The sequence below is a fragment of the Balaenoptera borealis genome (genome assembly GCF_965194805.1).
Source record: "Balaenoptera borealis genome assembly, chromosome: 7".
In the NCBI taxonomy this organism is placed as follows: domain Eukaryota; kingdom Metazoa; phylum Chordata; class Mammalia; order Artiodactyla; family Balaenopteridae; genus Balaenoptera; species Balaenoptera borealis.
In genome coordinates, this window is record NC_138864.1 from 78,486,211 (window position 1) to 78,499,912 (window position 13,702).

The following is a 13,702-nucleotide window of genomic DNA, read 5'->3' on the forward strand; positions in this document are numbered from 1 at the left end:
AGTTGAGCAAGGCCTCCCTGGTGTGGGGAGCAGAGTGGGGATCTTACCATGAAGTCTAAATATATAGGGCAAAATTACAGTACAACAATGAGAAACTACAGTTTTCTTAGTTACATGCAATCAATGTTAACTGCAGTTTGTTTGGCATAATAATAAGAATTAGAGTTCAAAGATAAATAAGATGCCATTTCTGCCCTCAGAGAACCCACTAATTTTGTGGTAGAGATAGACATGTAAATGCAAATACAATCACTTCTCATTATTCATTTTTTGTGGTAGTTTTGTTCTGTCAGTTCTCTGTGAACACTGAATTAGGGAATACTGAGCCATTGTTTCTAGGCTAAAAGAGGGTTAGGTTCCTACAAGCCTCTGATCACATTTTCATTAACTGGTCAATACATAACCTTGCTTTACGTGTGTTTCTGTTTAAAGACACCTTGAGATATATATATAGTTGATTCATTAACATTGAATGGCCAACAGCACTATAATTTCATGCCTGAAGGAAGCTCATCAGACACTTGTATTTTCTCTGTAAGGTACATCACCCTACTTCTTTGTGCTTAGGAACACTGGACAGCACTTAAGCACTATGCTTGGGGGACATTTCAGACAGTGAAATCACCATGAAAAAAGCACAAGAATGTGAAAAACATGACACTAAATAAACCATGAAAAGGATACTTGTTTTTGGTGTGAGAGCTGAAACAACAAGGCAGAGTGTTGCCTAATTGGACCTAAGCTGGGGATGCACACACTGGGCATGTTGTTTTTGCTGCTCTGTGTCTGCATATGACAACAAAAGCACTATGAGTATTGACTTTGAGGCTAAAGGTAAATTTTAACAAGTGGGTGAATTCATAAATACAGAATCCGTGAATAATGAGGATCAACTGTACTATTCAGTAAGTGCTGTATGTTCTAAATCTTCTAGGATGGGTCAGGAAAGGCTTCATTTGAGACCATTAAGATAAAATCACAGCAGTATGAAGCAATAGGTTTATGGATAGCAAATGGCTTGGTGTGGCTGGAATTAAAAGGGCCCCTTTAAGGGGGAGCAAGAGAGGATGTTTGAACAGTTAAAGGGGGGAATATAAGATCCTTATGCCTCATATGACCCTTATGCCATGTTAAGTAATTGGAATTTTATAGGTGATGGGGAGCCAGTGAATGATTTTAACCAGGCGGAAACATGGTCATATTTGTATTTTGGAAAGCTCACTCTGATGGTGGTACTGGGGATAGATAAAGTAACAAAAATAAGTAGAAGGTGTTAGAAGTTAAGATGAGAGAGGATGAGAGTATGAGCTAAGGAAGTGACAGTGGAGATAACGAAAAAGGGATGTGTTTGTAAGATATGCAAGATAACAGATTGAAAGGTCTTGGTGGCAGATTAGGTAGCAGGAATAAAGGAAATTGAACAGGTTTACCTGGGTACCATTAATTGAGATAGGGAATACTGGAAGGTGACCAGATTTAAGAAGTAATTTGATGAGTTTTGGGCATGTTGAGTTCATTGTGTCTGTGGGATATCTTTACAGTGATTAGACAAGAAAATATCATCTGAAGCTCAGGAGATAGAGCTTTGAGAGACATTAGCATATATTTGTTAATTGGTTGATGAATATCTGAATGCCATCCATGTGTCAAGGCACTGTCCAGTGCTGGAGGAGACAGAACAATGAGTGAATTTCTAGCAAGGGAGACAGGCAACAAGCAAAGATACTTTCAGATGAGCCCTAGGATGAAAATAGAACTGATAGGAGGGAGAATGACTGAGGATGTGTGTGAGGGACAGGAGCTTGTTTAGACTGGGTGTTAGGGTTCACTTTCTGGGGCGGTGACATTTATACTGAAACAAAAATAAAGAGAATAAGGATATGCATGTGGGTATCTGGGAAGATCATTTCAAGCAGAGAGAACAGAAGATGGTAAAGATGGGAGATGAGAAATGGGAAATAAACTGGGCATGTTTGAAGAACAGAAGGAAGGCCAGTGTGACTAGAGATGAGCGGACCACGGGGAGAGAGTTGTAGCAGATGAACTCAGAGGGACGCACAGGGTGCCAAATCATGAAGGCTGTGTAGGTCATGGTCAGGAGTTCGGATGTTTTTCTAAGTGCAGTGGGAAGCCTTTGGATGGTTTTAGCACAAGAGTAACAAAATCTGTTTATGTTTTAAATGATGGTTCTAGCCAATCTGGAGAATATTGTTGAGAACTAGAATGAAAGCAGGGGAGCAACTGAATGACTATTGAAGTAAATGAGCAAGAGATGGTGGTGGCTTAGAGTAAAATGATAGCCGCCAGGGGTACGAGAGTTGGATTTTGAGTCAGTTACTTAAGATTATGTACTTTTCTTCTATTACCACCATCATGGCTGAATTTAACATATTTTTTTTTTTAATTTTATTTATTTATTTATTTATTTTATTTATTTATGGCTGTGTTGGGTCTTCGTTTCTGTGCACGGGCTTCCTCTAGTTGTGGCAAGCGGGGACCACTCTTCATCGCGGTGCGCAGGCCTCTCACCATCGCGGCCTCTCTTGTTGCGGAGCACAGGCTCCAGACGCACAGGCTCAGCAACCGTGGCTCACGGGCCCAGTCGCTCCGCGGCATGTGGGATCTTCCCAGACCAGGGCTCGAACCCGTGTCCCCTGCATTAGCAGGCAGACTCTCAACCACTGCGCCACCAGGGAAGCCCCATGGCTGAATTTAAAAACCACTTTACCATTGGATCTGTTTTGAATTCTACATATTTTTATAAGTGCATGTGAAAAATAAGTGTTATCTTGAAAAAACTACCAATGAAATTTACTCTAAAATAATCTAGTTTGGGGGATACTAAAAAAAAGATTCAAATTTGTATATTTAATACAATCTGGCAGTGACGCTATAGTCATATTTCACATTTATTAGTGCTTATTGTATAAAAACACTTTCAGACAATTCTGTTGGTTCAGTTATAATACTACGTATTTTCTTATTAAAAAACCAATGGAGCTTTAAACTGCTTTATTAATTAGTGGTTAGGTCAGTAAAAATGTATTAAAAGCAGGGCTACTGCATTGTGAGAGCAAATTAGGAACAGCACTATTTGAGCTGTTTAAAAGAAAAAAAACTCTGTAGATCTAGCTTTTCTCAGGATGAGCTCTGTACTTTAACAAGGATGCTTCTGGACACAGCACGGAGCCAGGACCAGGGTGGGGAAAGATTAGAGATCAGTAGACCAGTTAAGAGCCTTTTAAAATAGTCTAGACAAGAGAAGATAAAAACTCTAAACCAAAGCTCAGAGGCTGGAAATTGTGATGAGGATGAATTTTTGAGACTTTGGTGTAGTAGAATGAGAAGGATTTGGAGGAGAATTTGATGTCTAGGTTAGGGAGAATTTTTAAAAATCAGATGATTCTGAGATTTTAAGCTTTGGAGAATGGGTGGATGGTGATGTCATAATAACAAGAGCTAGAATCTCTAGTTAGGGTGAGTGACTAGTTTTGAAAATGGTAAATTAAAGGCACCATCTTTGGGGTTCCCGGGGAAAGTACAATACATTAAGAAGGCAGTTGGGGAAAAGTGACTGCTGTAACTAAGATTTGAAAATCATATTCAGATAGAAACTGGTTGAAGCCCTAGAAGTAAATATCATTCAAGAAAAGAATGAAGATCTGAGGAACACCAACAGGAGTGACAGCCTGCCCTCAGGCAGAATGTGGACAGAATATGTGCTTGATTTTTCAGTTAGCTTATTCCTAAACATAGTTAGGAAGTTGGAGGAGAGTGGTGGCTAGGGAAGCCAGATAGCGGAGGCTGAATGGGAAGGTGGAGAACTGAAGAAAAGATGCCCAGGGTGAACTACTCTTTAAAGAAGCTTAGTAGCTGTGATGGGGAAAAGGAGAGAGAGGAGGGTGTGACTTAAAAGTGAAATGGGGGGCTTCCCGGGTGACGCAAGTGGTTAAGAATCCCCCTGGCAGTGCAGGGGACACGGGGTTCTAGCCCTGGTCCGGGAAGATCCCACATGCCACCAAGCAACTAAGCCCGTGCGCCACAACTACTGAGCCTGAGCTCTAGAGCCCGTGAGCCACAACTACTGAAGCCCACGCACCTAGAGCCCGTGCTCCGCAACAAGAGAAGCCACCACAATGAGAAGCCCGCACACCGCAATGAAGAGTAGCCCCCGCTCGCCGCAACTAGAGAAAAGCCTGCGCGCAGCAACAAAGACCCAATGCAGCCAAAAATAAATAAATTAAATAATTTGTTCTTAAAAAAGTGAAATGGGGTTCAAAATGGAGATTTAAAATATCATTACTGAAAGATGAGGAAGATATTAAAACTTAAAAATGTGGGAGTTACAAATGAAGAAAAAATACTGAAGTTACAGGAGAGGGATAACCCATGGGTCATGGTCCTACAGTGGGTGGGAGGGACTTGATTCATCACACAGACAGCAGCTTTGTAGAGGACTAGGGGCATATTTTCTTGTGAGATTTGAGGAAAAAGAGGTAAGGAACGGAGCTGAAACAGTTGATTCTACAAGTGGAGGGGAATTTCAGTAAATCATAAATGATAGCCTCTTTTTGTTTCCCTTCTGACAAAATCGTCTGCTGACTAGGGTAGTAAATGTTTGAAATAGAGAATGTGAGAGAACCAAGGGGCAAGTAATAGAAGTGTGAAGCAGTATTTGGGACTTTGCTGATTTGGGGGGAAATAAGGAAGTTTGAGCATATTGAAAAAGCTGGGGATAAGAATAGGAAGGAGGGCACTGAAAGGAAGGAAAGAGCTGTGGAAATCAGAAGTGAGGGGAGATGAAGACAAACTTGATTCCCAGATAATTTTGTCTAGGGCTACATTTATTGAAATGAGTGCAGGCAAGCTGTAGCCAGGCTAGTGGGTGAATCTTTTCACTAAGTCTTAATGTAACTACACCATTAATGCAATTTTATCAAACCAAAGCATATGAAGAAAATTCTGTTAAAGCAGAAAGCTGTCATTACAGAAAAGGACTTGTAAAAACTTTCTGCAATATTTGAAACAATATTTTTATGTAACCTTTTAAACATTTATGAGAGACACAAATTACCACATTTCTAGTTCATTTTGTTACCAGTGTTCTCAAAACATGGTATCCAGCTCCTTAGCTGCTAGAACTGAAGGGCTGGCAAGGATATCCAGTTGTGTCTAGTGTTTATGCTTGCCATAAGGAAAATTGCAATGAGAAAAAGACTAAAATAGTACCAGGATTCAGTTGTCATTTTATCTATTTAGAGTGTGCTTTCACCACTTTGAACATATTGCGTGTTCCTCAAGTTTCTTACAACCAGAAAGTCTTCCAAATAAGAAATGTGAGGTTAAAGCCTAAAATAATCTCTTCATTTTGGATAGGATATAGCTGCTCTCACTGAGGTAGAACTTCTTTGGGCTTTCTAAATTTCTAAAACTTTTAAAATAATTAGTAAGGCTATTCTATGCAGGGTTTCCATCTGGACGTATAGAATGAAGTTTTCTAATAGTGTAGATTATGTTTGACATTCCATACGTGGACTTCCTATGTGGGGAGACTGTGTTCGCCTGTCTTCTTACCTGAGCATTCCTGCCCAGGAGACCTAGTTGAGTGGCATTATACCTTGGAGAAGAGAATGTTTCCTTCTTCTTTTTCACTGTCAATAATATATTATTGTGCTTATTTTTAATGCAGTGCCTTGTACTTACTTTTATGTAATGTTTTGCTCAGTGCTTTAAAGGCTGATATAAGTAGAAGTGAACAACAGCCTGAGAGTGTTGAGTGAGATAAGAATATTTGAAATTGATAGCTAATTCTAGTAGCTTATAAAATATTTTTACATAGAGAGATCTGTGTCATTTTAGTATAACAGTACTATAATCTGAATTGTATTTGATTACAAATCAGTGATTTTTGAGCCCCAGTTCCTAGTTGGAGTGGAATTAGTGGTATGTGAATTAAGGAAAATGATTTGGGTTAAAACTAGATAAACATGGCAATAAATAGAAGAAGCAGTTTTATGATGAATTAAATAAGATTGATTAAAAAGTTTCCTTTTGTTAAAGTTATATCTGTACACTTATGAATGCAGAGAAAATACATATCTTTTGAAAATTAAAAATATTCTTTATAGGTTTTTAAATATTGATTTTAAATGTTATATTTTAATGGAATGTTTTACTGAAATACATTTCATATCATAATACATACAAAGAAGAATTTAATGAAGCATATCATCCAAAGGTGACTTGGTGTTTCCAGGCTTTTTCGCCTTCAAAGAAAAAGTCCTGTTTGTTTTTAACTCTGCAAGAACAGTTGTAATTCTGATCTTTCTTTGTTCAAATTGGTTACTGTTTATGCACAAGAGGCATATTTTTGGGTAGGTTTTCATATTAAAATTGTTAATGCATGTACAGATCAAAGACTGTCTTGCTCTTTATCTCTATTTCTTGATGCCTAGAGGCTACTACTTTGAACTTTTTAGCTGATTCTTTTGGCACTGAGCTCCATATCATTTATGGTATACTTATGTGGCTGATTTCTTGATTGTTCAGTATTAACCGTTATGGAAGATGAGGATTTAGCTCTTTTTTCCACTCTACCCCTACCTTCTCTCTCTCTGTATATATATACACACACTTCTGATCCCTCACTTCTCCCAACATAATTATATTAATATTTTTATTAAATCAGTATTTATTAATTGACCCATAGTAAGTTGTAGTTACCTTTTCCATTCCTGTGTTTTTATTTTCTTGGAGTTAATAATTGTTTGCTGAGTTTTCCATATATACTGCTTATCAATAATTCAACCCCCAAAATCTCTGCTAGTTTTTTATTTCACCTTTCAGTATGTTTATCCAAGTTTATCAACTTGATTTTCTTGAAGAGGTTGCTCCTGGGACCTTCTCACTGTCCAGGATAGACTCATTATTCTCCATACCTGATACACACTTGTCACCATCTTCCTGACAGTCACTTTTGCCTTTCTCATGGATTGCGTCTTCTAGTTCCTTTATCTCATATCTTCCCCTTTTCTATTTTGCCCCTTTGTTACATGCTCAGAGGGCAGCATGTCTTTTTTTTTTTTTTTTTTTTTTTATCTTTCTAAGAAAAAGTGTTTGTGGTAGATTAGTTTTATGAAACCTTATAAGCAAGTCTGAAAATTAATTTTAACTGTCCTCACACTTGATTGATAGTTTGGCAGGGTAAAGAATTTTAGGGTGGAAATGTTTTTAGATGCATCATTTCATCGTCTTTTATTTTTAGGTGTCATCATTGAAAAGTTCAAAAGGACTTTGATTCCTAATTCTTGATATGTGATTGTGGTTTTTTTCCTTTGTCTCTAGTGTTCTGAAATTTCACAATGACGTGTCTTAGTATACCTCTGTTTTCATCTATTTCACTGGGTGCTGTATGCCCCATTTAGTCTAGCAACTTACCGCTTTCAGTTCTGGAAAATATTAAGTGTTTCATTAATGTTTTTCTCCCTTCTGTTTTGTATATTCTTCTTTCTAAATAATTCCTCTTATTTAGATGCTCTCTATTAGTCCTCTGACTTTTTTCTCTTCTGTCTTTCTACCTCTGTACTTTTCTACTTTTTTTGGTATTTCCCCAAATTTATCTTCCATGATTTATATTGCATTTTTTATTTCTACTTTTGCATTTTTATTTTAGAAGCTCTTTTGTTTCCCCTGCTGTTCCTCTCCTACAGCAGTCTTGTTCTAGTTTGATGAATACAATGTTTTCATATTTCTCTGAGGATTTTAATGATTGTTTCCTTTAGCCTTGAACAGTTTTATTATTACAAGTAGATTTTACCTGTTTGTTTATTCTGGTCTCTGTCACTCAGCATCTGAGATCCCAAGGTTAATATCAGTAGCTCATTCTTTTTTTTTTTAATAAGCATGACTTTTAATGCATTTAACATTTATGTACCCTTAGGAACATAAAGAATCAGGTTTGTTTTTTTCCTTTCCTTAAAAAACTTTTAACCAAAAAAAAAAAAAGTACCCAGTTAAAAACAAGTAAGAGTAGAAAGAGATATATAATGAGAAGTCAAATTTTCTACTTCACATCTGTTTCCCACGTCAACCACTATTAGTGTTTTCTTATATGTTCTTACATAAATATTTTATAAACACACAAAAGCATATATAAATATGTAAGTGTGTGTATTACTCCTTCCCCACCTTCTTTTCTTAAACAAATGGGAGCCTGGTATACTCACTTTTTTTTTTTTTAACTGTAGATGTTTCATTTCTGTAAACACGAATACAGCCCATTCTTTCCACAAGTATATATATTATAACTGAGCATACATACTATGAGTATATATATTATGACTTATTTAGCCAGATTATTTCTAGTCTTTTTTTTTTTTGGCTGTTTTTTTGGGTCTTCGTTTCTGTGCGAGGGCTTTCTCTAGTTGCGGCAAGCGGGGGCCACTCTTCATCATGGTGCGCGGGCCTCTTACTGTCGCGGCCTCTCTTGTTGCGGAGCACAGGCTCCAGACGCGCAGGCTCAGTAGTTGTGGCTCACAGGCCCAGTTGCTCCGCGGCATGTGGGATCTTCCCAGACCAGGGCTCGAACCCATGTCCCCTGCATTGGCAGGCGGATTTTCAACCACTGCACCACCAAGGAAGCCCATATTTCTAGTCTTTTGCTTTTATAAACGATGTAGCATTGAAAATCCTTGAAGATACATACTTTTTAATTTATGTAGAAGCTGCCCCAGTGTGTACCCCCAACTCTGTTACCAAACAGAGTTTTTGACCTCTGCATTTCTCTTTGGTTAACATTAGTATCTCACTGTTATTTTGATTAGCCATCCTCTGTTTAGTTCCACTGATCTTCCCATTTCTACCTGAATGAGTACTACCCTGTTTTGATTAACACAGCCTTAAAATATATTTTAATGTCTGATAGGTTCAGTCTCCTTATATTTCTCTATAAAAGGATCATTTTAAAAATATTTTTAGGACTTCCCTGGTGGCACAGTGGTTAAGAATCCGCCTGCCAATGCAGGTGACACGGGTTCGAGCCCTGGTCCGGGAGGATCCCACATGCCGCGGAGCAGCTAAGCCCATGCGCCACAACCACTGAGCCCGCGCTCTAGAGCCCGTGAGCCATAACTACTGAGCCTGCATGCCACAACTACTGAAGCCCACACGCCTAGAGCCTGTGCTCTGCAACAAGAGAAGCCACAGCAATGAGAAGACTGCGCATCACAACGAAGAGTAGCCCCCGCTCCCTGCAACTAGGGAAAGCCCGTGCGCAGCAACGAAGACCCAACACAGCTGAAAATAAATAATATAAATAAAAAATAAATTAAAAAAAAATTTTTAGGACAACATTTCAGATTGCCTTGATGACAGACTGACCAGCACAATATAGTTATGCTCTCAGTATATAAATCCATCACAGACCTTGGATATATTGCGGGTTCAGTTCCAGATCATCACAATAAAGCAAATATCACAAGGTGAGTCACATGGATTTTTTGGTTTCCCAGTGCATATAAAAGTTACGTTTACACTATACTGTAGTCTAGTAAGTGTGCAATGGCATTATGCCTACATATCTTAATAAAGAAATACTTTATTGCTAAAACATGCTAACCATCATCTGAGCCGTCAGCGAGGTGTAATTTTCTTGCTGGTGGAGAGTCTTGCCTCAATGTTGATGGCTGCTGACTGATCACAGTGGCCATGGCAGTTTCTTAAAATAAGACAGCCATGAAGTTTGCCCCATTGATGGACTCCGCCCTTCATGAACCATTTCTCTGTAGCATGCAGTGCATTTGACAGCAGTTTACCCACAGTAGAAGTGCTTTCACAATTGGAGTCAGTCCTCTCAATCCCTGTCGCTGCTTTATCAACTAAGATTATATAATATTTTAAATCCTTTGTTGTCATTTCAACAGCCTTCACAGAATCTTCACCGGGAGCAGATTCCATCTTAAGAAACCACTTTCTTTGCTCATCCTTAAGGAGCAACTCCTCATCCATTAAAGTTTTATATTTGTAACAGATAATGAAAAAGTTTGAAATATTGCAGTTACCAAAATGCAACACGAAGACACAAAGTGCAGTAGCTCATTCTTAACAGCAGAGAACTAAAACCATGGAACTCTGTGTGCATGTATGAGCTTCACTGTAGCCATTCTGTGACTGGATTGTTTGGGAGTAATGCCTGATCTTGATGTCTATGTCTTTCCACTTAGGCTGGTCATATTCTCTAGAGAAGATTCTTCACATCTGCCTGGAAGGTAAAGATGTGAAGGGTAAAGGCTTTTGATAGTCAAGAGGGAGAAGCAGGTGGAAGGTTTGTCTCATCATTCAGTAATCCTGTTTTCCATATGATTTCATTGTCCTTTGTCCAGCGACACTTCTTACCTTACTCTCTCCAGATCAACCCCTAGTTTTCAGTCCTGCATGGGTGAGGGTGAGGGGCAGCAAGTACCCTGCAAGGAGGGTGGGGTTGAATTACTGATAAGTAGTATATATGAAAAACTAAGCAAATAAATATTAACTTCAAGAAAATAAAAATACAGGAATGGAGAAAGGTAACTGCGGTTTACTAAGGGATCAGCTAATGAATACTGACCTAATATTATCTGAGTCTCCTCATTGTAGTTCCCCTCACTTCATGTACCTTGGGCTGCTAATTCCTCAGTCTTTGGAAGATTTTGGGTTTTTTTGTTGTTTTTTTTTTTTAAGGATTATTTATTTATTTATTTTTGACTGTGTTGGGTCTTCGTTTCGTGTGCGGGCTTTCTCTAGTTGCGGCAAGCGGGGGCCACTCTTCATCGCGGTGCGCGGGCCTCTCACTATCGCGGCCTCTCTTGTTGCGGGGCACAGGCTCCAGACGCGCAGGCTCAGTAGTTGTGGCTCACGGGCCTAGTTGCTCCGCGGCATGTGGGATCTTCCCAGACCAGGGCTCGAACGCGTGTCCCCTGCATTGGCAGGCAGACTCTCAACCACTACGCCAACGCCACCAGGGAAGCCCCTGGAAGACTTTGTTTTGTAAATGAAATGATTTTCTGCTTTTCCTGTAGCTTGTTTAGAGTTTGACCTCTTGGGTCTGCTAAATCAGTTAATCCTTTATCCCTGTGTTCTACAGCTTCCAAAGTCAATTTATCTCTAATTCTCCACATCTTTGTAAACTTATGCCTTTAAAAATAAAATAAAATTACACACACACATCTTTGTTACATTTTAGAGAGATTTTAGGTGAGAGCAAAAATAGATGAATTCAGTTTATTTTAACCTGGAAATACTGATATTTGTCCTCTTGAATAAAAATATTTGTTCATTTTACTTTTGTTTTTGTGTTTAATATTCTTTCAAGCTTGACACTTAATTTTGTCAAATCCAAATATGCCAAAATGTTGGAGCCAGTCAGAGAGAAGGGTTTCTGCTTTCTAACCACGTTTATTTTTAATTCTTAATTATACCTTGGGTAAAAGGATCTGTGATGAAGAACACCCATCAGCTTTCCCTTCCGAAAGAAGGTTGTTTGCTCTAAGAGCCACTACAGCCATCCATGCTTTGCTTCAATTTGAATTTTTCTTTAGTCCTCTTCATTGTTAGCACAAGAAATTAACAAGAGTTGGTTCCTTTGGCATACTGGTGCTATTTCAAACTCAAACTAATCCCCAAGTGACTTTGTATTTTACTTTGGTATGTGTCAGTTGCTGATTATACAAAATTTTATCCCCAATCAGAGCTGAAAACTAGGTAATACAAAGGAAAAATAATTCAGAGCGTTAGTTAAACACTTATTAAACATTTGTTGAGTACCTATTATATACAAGGCTCTCTACTGGGAGCTATAATGGAAGAGAAAGCTCTTGTTCTTAGAGAGGTTATCATTTAACAAAGAGAAACAGGGAACAAATATGAAATACTTAATGAATGCTGGGAAACCATTCTTTCTGCTTGTTTAACCAGATGTTTGTATTTAAAAATAATTAGGAAAATAGGAAAATTAATTATGAATGTATGTATTCCCTTTGGATCTTGACTTCGTTTGTTAGACATTATAATAATCTTTTTTTGGAATTACATAATGTAGAGTGACATAATTAAAATCTGTACTTGTTATCACTCTTCCTTCAGCATTTCTTGAATTCTTGATAATTGGTTTTAACCCTAAAAGATTACTTTAAGCAAAGAATATGAGAGAAAAAAGAAGGTTGGTAATTTGCAAGAAAAGGAAATGTTTTATATTTAATTTTTTTTTCTTCAGATTTCAATACATACATTTGATTCCATGACTGTTTTATCTTTCACAGTTCAGGGAGAAGGAGAGAATAAAACAGAGTGGTGAGAGAAGTATCTTAACCCACTGTTGATCTGTAGCATCCAGCATCCCTGACTTCAAAGAGTTTCTAATGGCCATTTCTGACTATTAACCTGGAGTTTTATTTCAGTCATCTGTTGTTCTTGCAGGCATTTATTTTAGTCATCTGCTGCTCCTGAGCATGTTAGTACTGGCAACACATTTTCTTCCATCTTCCTGAACTTTGCAACTGCTTCCAAGTTTCACAAGGGTATTTCTGATTCCATTACTGTGTCCAAACACTTGGCATGGCAGTAGAAATGATGAGAGATGGCTGGTGTTGACCAGTAGAAATTTGTGTCTACTCTTTCAGGGCTAAAATCATAATAAAGTCATACTGCATAGTGGCAAGACTGGGACTAGGAACTGCGTTTTCTCATGCCCAGCGTTCTCTCCAGTGACCAAACTGTATTGTTTCATGAGTTTTCTTCATATCTGCCACTTGTTGAAATGCAAGCCCTCAGTGACAGAACTCATGTCATCATATCCCTGTGCTTTTGGCCAGTCCCTTGCAAAATGTTCTGATTTGTTATCCTTTCAGTCGCTTGGACATTTTCCTTCTTTCTGTTTAGGGAAAATATTGAGATTGTTTTGTAGAGGGATCATATATGGGAAATAATCTGTGATTACAGCTGGGAAAGATGAGCATGGTTCGGGGCCAATCATTTACATTTATTATATGTAAATATGATGTACATATTTTTTTAACCTATTGACTTATCGCTGGTCAGTCTCTTAAACTTTTGGGGCCTCATTTTTCTCATCTTTAAGATGGAGATAATACTTATACCCTCCAGCTTATGGCAATTTTTTGAGACTGAAATGGGATAGAAAATGTAGGAAAATGTAATAACAGTGGTATGCAGGCTTGATTCAATGATGGAGGAGTTGTAAAGAGTAAGGGATTTAAGACTTTTATACTGACACCACTTGATGGCTTTGATTAAATTAGCGTGTGTGGGTGTGTTACATGAGCAGAAAAGCCTAAAAGAGCTTTTACAAAAGGGGCTCCTTAAAGCAGCAGTAGTAAGAAATTCTTCCTCAGTCACTTAGTACAAATAGAAAAGATGGTCTATTTTGTCATTTTACAGTTGTGAGAGTAATACAGTATTATAAGAGAGAAGAAGAGTCCTTTAGCCTGATAAATATTTATCAAGAATCGATATAGAAATTCTTAGTCATCTCATACCAAATACCCTGGAGCTACATGCAGAAACTACAGTTTTCATTGTGTGTGTGCATGGCTAACAGTGGAAGGTAAGTTGTTTTCATTTATTCCCCCTGTGGCTTGGAGGCTTTGTTTTGAAATTTATAAAGGTCGTGATTAAGGTAAAAATGGGAAGAAAATATCTGATTTGTGGA

General features: G+C 38.1%; 1 protein-coding gene across 7 annotated transcripts in view; it reads left to right on the forward strand.

Annotated features, from left to right (window-relative positions):
* Nucleotides 1–13,702, forward strand: part of PALS2 (protein associated with LIN7 2, MAGUK p55 family member) — a 111,445-nt gene that overhangs the window by 23,016 nt on the left and 74,727 nt on the right. The window contains exon 1 of one of the 7 annotated variants that reach the window (XM_082398401.1): nt 11,021–13,597. The exons of the other annotated variants lie outside the window; for them this stretch is intronic. The gene's annotated coding sequence lies outside the window, so the exon portion shown is untranslated. Of the gene's footprint in view, nt 1–11,020; nt 13,598–13,702 lie in introns of those variants that run through there. 7 annotated transcript variants of the gene reach the window in all.